The sequence below is a fragment of the Octodon degus genome, unplaced genomic scaffold, assembly GCF_000260255.1.
Source record: "Octodon degus isolate 3935 unplaced genomic scaffold, OctDeg1.0 scaffold00068, whole genome shotgun sequence".
NCBI classification, from domain to species: domain Eukaryota; kingdom Metazoa; phylum Chordata; class Mammalia; order Rodentia; family Octodontidae; genus Octodon; species Octodon degus.
In genome coordinates, this window is record NW_004524644.1 from 6,662,456 (window position 1) to 6,668,201 (window position 5,746).

Consider the following 5,746-nt stretch of genomic DNA (forward strand, 5'->3'; position numbering starts at 1 on the left):
TTTAAAAATTTTTTTTATCAAATTCTGATGTTCCAATCAAATCCTCTCTTCCTCAAGTAATTTAATTTAATTTAGTGTATTTGATCTGTTTCATCAGCAACTGTCAAAATAGTTTGCAATAGAGTGGACTACTATCAAATACTTTAGTTTTTAAATTAGCACTAATTAAGAAAGCTCATTATCATTAATAAAACAAGGAAAACATGGGATTTTCCAACTCTAAACTCTGGGCTCTTTGAAGTCTTTTAGCTACTGGGACATTCTGTAAGTCCACTTAGAAAAATGTTTAAAATATCAAGGACTATGCGATAGCTTTGTCATCAAAACAAAGCCTGACAAACAAAAAGAAACCCAGGCAAAGAGCTGTCAGCTTCTAACAGGATAACCAGCTGCTATGGATACCTTTCAATCAGTAGGAGTTATGAACCAATCGTACAGGATACAGTTGAGTGGAGGTGGCAAAAATTAGGTCAACCAAATGAATTATTTTAACAAGCTACTCAAGGTGCAAAAAAGAGAGAAATGAAAGGACTTGGTGTACTGGCATCTGTCTGATAGGAAGTTGAAGTCAAATGTGCTTTTAGGGGAGTTGTTCGTTAAGTTGATGTACATGAGAAGGAAATATTTGGTTTCTTCCTAATTGGTTGGTGTCATACAGACAGGACCTATCTTAGTTTGTTGCTGCTTTGACTCCTGGCCTCCGCTGGGAGCACTCACAGATGAACTGGGATAGGACTATAAAAAAGCTTTGCTTTGTTCTGTGAGGTCTTGTCAGGCTCAGTTCTCCATGGGGAGCAATGCTGATTTGGAGAGAAGGGACTTGTGGAGCCAAAGAGGACACTGGCGTGTCAGTATCAAAGTTCGTTGGGGTGCTTTAATCAGAGCCAGAAGCTCACAAAGGACAAGAATAATTCTCCATTCATTGTCTTTTCTTTATGATATTTATTAATTTATCATTCTGGACTTACAAAAAAGCCCTTCTTTCTTTTTTCTTTGTCATTTTTATAACTCAATTCTTAAAGTTTCTTTATATTTTTCAATTTTTTGAATTCCATTGCCAGGACTTACATGAGTTTTCCCCCTTCCATTACCCTCCATCCTATGGCCATTCAATTTCCTTTTGCAATCTATTTAAATACATTCCCAGAGAATGTGATAAGGCTGGTCAAAAAGTAGATAACTCACAATCGCTAACTTCAAGTAAATCATGGAAGATTAACTTTATCTTTCTCTAAAAGATGGAATAGGGTGTGAAATGGGCAATTTGAATATTTTCAGAGGATTCTTGCCTTACTTGATTGCTTTAAACCAATTGGAGAGATAAAAAACATTGAACACTTGCTCTCCCCAACTCCTCTCCTACCAGGCACTCTCTCCTTTATGGAGCTCACATTGACAACATAATGAACGCACAGCACAGCTGTCAAAGGAAATGTTTGAGCACTTGTGAAATTACAGGCTGCTGCAGAAATGACTTAAGCATGCCATTACCTCTTGCTGCATTTAGAACAAATAAGCCACCTGCCCTTTAGGTATTATCTGATCTGTTTGAATAGACTGCTATATAGACTCACATAGAAGACTCCAAACATTTTCTTCCACAATTCTGCTTAAAGAACTGCAGCTTCAGCATCTCACAGTCCCTTTCCTCAGTGCCTTTCTCTCCAGCTCAGCCCTTGCTGATTTGTATAAACAGTTGCACATCTCATCTCCTGTGTTAGAGGAAGCCTCATTTTTGTGATCACAGTTACCTCGCCTTGGGAAGTGGTATCTGGAACATGCCAGCCAGACCTCAGACCCTGTGTGCCCTCTTACCTCAAAAGCAAATTGCCTGATCACAATTCTGTCTCTCAACTCACAGCTCTTTTCTATTAGACATGGGTTGAATGTCAGAAATGCTCTACAATTTCATCATCCATCTGAAATGGATGAATTAAACTGTAATGGCTGCATAACCACAGCTCCTAACTCCTAACTTGGGAAAAAGACAGTAGGTTTGTAACCCCAGGGGCACTTCCCTTGTTTTTCCATGCTTTTGGTCATCTCTCTGGCTCAAGGGCACTTAGCACCTTCAGCATCTGATATACTGAAACTGGCTAAATCAAAGAAAAATTCATAAAGAAATTATTTCCTGTTATGGGAAAAATATAAGGAAATGCATAGGAGTGATATGATATTCTTACCCTAAAGCCCATGGGGAAGAGAGGAAAGAACAGCCTCTGGACCTTACAGAGGGAGTGGTAGGTGGTGATCACAGAAAGCACCAGCTGTCAAAGCCACGTGGACAAGATGTGGTCAGCCCAAGTTAGCTTTGCAGAGAGAAAAACCAAAGAGACATATAAAAGGTCTCCGACTCATGATGAGTTGACACTATTTTGCAAGTGTGGAATGGTTCAGAATTGATATGCATTCAGTGGAAAACAGAACTTTGAAATTTCCTCTTTTCCTTGGCTACCAATGTACAGCTGGACATAGTTGTGGTTCTGGGCACAGGCAGTGAGCTTCGGTCCATGGTCAGACACAGATCTTTCTATTTTTTTTTTTCTTTTTCTTTTTTTGTATTTAAGGAAAGGGTCTTCAGGGTGTTCAGGGTCTCACTACTAGACTGGACTCTTAGTAATCTGCCTGTTTACAGCCTCCCAAGAGCTGGGATTATATGCATGCTCAGTGGGCCCTGGGGGCGGGGCTAGCAGCAGGCCTCGAAACCCTGGCCCCTGAGCCTGCTTGCAGTCACTTTAATCAGCTGAGATATTTGGCCAGCTCCAGATCTTAAGAATGAATAGCCATTATTCTATATTGTACTGTGTTGGAAGAACTTTTTGGATATTTTATTTTGTGTTGTTGCATCCATCATGTCTACACAATGCCCTTTGTGTCTGCCATAACCAAGAAACCAATCTGTTTTTCATGTTCAGTATAGAAATCAATAAATTATAGGAGACAGTCAACAAGTTAGTGTGAAACAAACATTGTATGGCATACTTTATCCAACAATAGGCTACTGTCTAGTGCTCAGAGTACATTCAAGGTATGTTAGCCTAAGCTACAATGACTGGTGTATTAGAGTTTTCTAAAGAACCACAGGAGGGCTCAAGGATATAGGACCACACCTAGAACAAAGGTCTGAAATCCCTATAGAGTCCTTGGTCTTCAATAAAAGACTTAAGTGGTTGCAAAGGACAAACCCTCTCATTCAGAAGGAAGATTTTCAACCACAGGCAGACCTCTTTCCTTCTTTTTGAGTTTGGCTTTGAGTCTATTAGAGCCATTTGCCATCAGAATGGGTCTTCTCCCCCTCATTGCTGGCCTACATGGCAGTTTCCTCTGGAAACAGATACATCTAGGAGTGTGTTTTACGAACCTGTTAGATTTCTCTTAATGAAGTCAAGTTGAAAATTAAGATTAACTGTGATACTTAGGTCAATTATAGTAAGTGCACTTTTTGGCTTATGATATTTTCAACTGACAGTGTATTTATTCATCAGGACAAAACGCCAAGGCAAGCCTAACAGCACCTGTACCTCAGCCCATTTCTTTTCCTTCTCGCAGATACCTGAGGGTCTTCACCATTGATTGAATAAAAAAAGAAACTGGGGAAAAGAGTGGGCTCTCTCAGAAAAGACAGCAGGAGGACAGGCTGAGCAGGCTGCAAAGCACCACTGATCTTTCAAACTATAGCCAAAGTATTGTACTTAAACATATCTAAAAAAAAAAAAAAAGAGAAAAGAAAAAACCATAGCTGGTTGTATCATATCTTTACTGACAGATTTATAGTGCCTCCTGTCAGAGAGCATGAAGTCCAAATTCTTTTTTTTTGTTTTGAAGTTATTAGAAATTTATTAGTTATTATTCTTAAGCACCAGCTTAATACTTTAGAAATTTTTGATTCACCCATGAATAACCCACTTTCCCCTCCCATACCCAAACATGACCAAGAGCTTTGCAGGCAAATAGGCTTCCTTTTTGTTTCTCTGTGAAACCCGATGCGACAATACGCAGGCCTGTGCACACGGCGCTGTGCAGTGCCACCATCTCTGGAGATGGCTGCCGTTGATCCTCACTGCCCAGGTCCCGACAGACTCTTGTTCATGAACTGTCTCTTCACAAAGCAGGTCCACCACTTGCTGGGTTTATCATTCTGAGGGCAAAAACTTTTTCACAAAGTCTCAGTCCAGTTTCTTGCCTCAGCTGCTGCAGGTAGGCTCTCATCACCTCATCTTCCTGTTTGCTTGCAGGTTTGGCATAGATGGCATTTAATGAAAAACCAGGCTCTCCAGGAATGGGAAAATTAGTGATGCCCAGTGTATACATTTCCTTCTTTCCTTGGCTTTTAGAATCGCACTTTTGGAGTTTCTTTAGACACTCAGAAATGTAGAGAGTTATATATATCAAAGTCCTGTCCGCTTCATTCTTAATTTCATAGTTTTTGAAGAACACATTGGCCTTGAAGTAATAGATGGCTTCATCCACAATATCTGTATCTTTTGTCTCTCTAGGGGCAGGTCCTTTGAACTGACTCCTGATGGGCAGCAGCACCATGTTCCCGGTGAGTTTGGTGCCGGGGTCCATGAGAGAAGAGTGGTAGCCGGCATTTTTGACAGGGCCCAGGTTCCACCTCAGAGTAGGACCTGCACAGAATGCGACCCTTCCCGAAGTCCAAATTCTTAATCATAAAAATTCAAAGCTACACAAATTTCCTTTCCAATTAGCTTTTGAACCTTTGACAAATACCTCCCTCTGACCTCAATCTAAATTTTCTTAATTTGGTGGTGTTCCTTCAGAGACCCTTCTGCTATACTCCTCTGTCTCTTCCCCTTATCTTTACTAACTCTTGGTGAACTGTTCTTCCGTTTTCAGTTTGGTCTGACACACTTCCATGAAGCTGTCTTCTGTCATCCTAGGCAGAAATAATCCTTCCTTCCAATAAACGTCCAGGGTATTTGTTTCTGTTTTTACCGCTTTAAACACTTAACACATTTTTCTTTATAATTGATTGTTGACACATCTATCTATGCCTCTTGTAGACCACGAATAGTACAATGCTCATTTTGTTACTCTGGATTCGAATAAAAAGAATTACTTATCACACGGGTAGACTTGTATTGGGCTGGGACATGGTGCAACCACAGATAGGTGGAATTCATGGGTGAATCCAGGTCATGTATGAATAAAAGATAGAAGGGAGGGCAAGAAACACTTTGCCTGAGGCATGGCTAAAAAATTGAAAATAGGAAAAAGAGGCAAAAGGAAATCCATTGTGTTGTTTTTTAGGTATTTGGTATAGGGTCTACAGAGTCTCACTACACAGATTGGACTCACAGTGATCCTCCTGTTTTCAGCCTCCCAAACACTGGGATTACAGGTGTGTGCCACCACACCCAGTTGCAATCACGGTGGGTCTGGAACAACAGGCCAGAGATGAAATGCTGGCCCCTGCATCTGCCTAATCAGGCACTTTAATCTGCTGAGCTAGCTGGCCTGCCTTAGGAGGTCTACTTTTGAACAGTTCTGGAAGCAATGAGAGGTAGGATGTGTGGGCACAACTCCCTGGGCAGAAAGAGTTGTGACACCCAGAGTAGAGGTCCTGGTCATCTGGAGTACTACCCTCCATTTTGCCTGTAAGGATGGTTCATGGACATGAGTCCTTAAAGAACAAGAACCATATTTTATTCATCTTTGTAATTCTCTCCCTCCTCCTCCTCTTTCTTCATCCCTTTAGCATAGTGTCTGTGACTTAGCAGGTGCA

At 40.9% G+C, this 5,746-nt stretch overlaps 1 pseudogene; it reads right to left on the reverse strand.

Moving 5' to 3' along the window:
• Nucleotides 1-4,034: 4,034 nt before the first annotated feature.
• Nucleotides 4,035-4,591, reverse strand: LOC101587447 (annotated as a pseudogene).
• Between the last annotated feature and the right edge of the window lie 1,155 nt (nucleotides 4,592-5,746).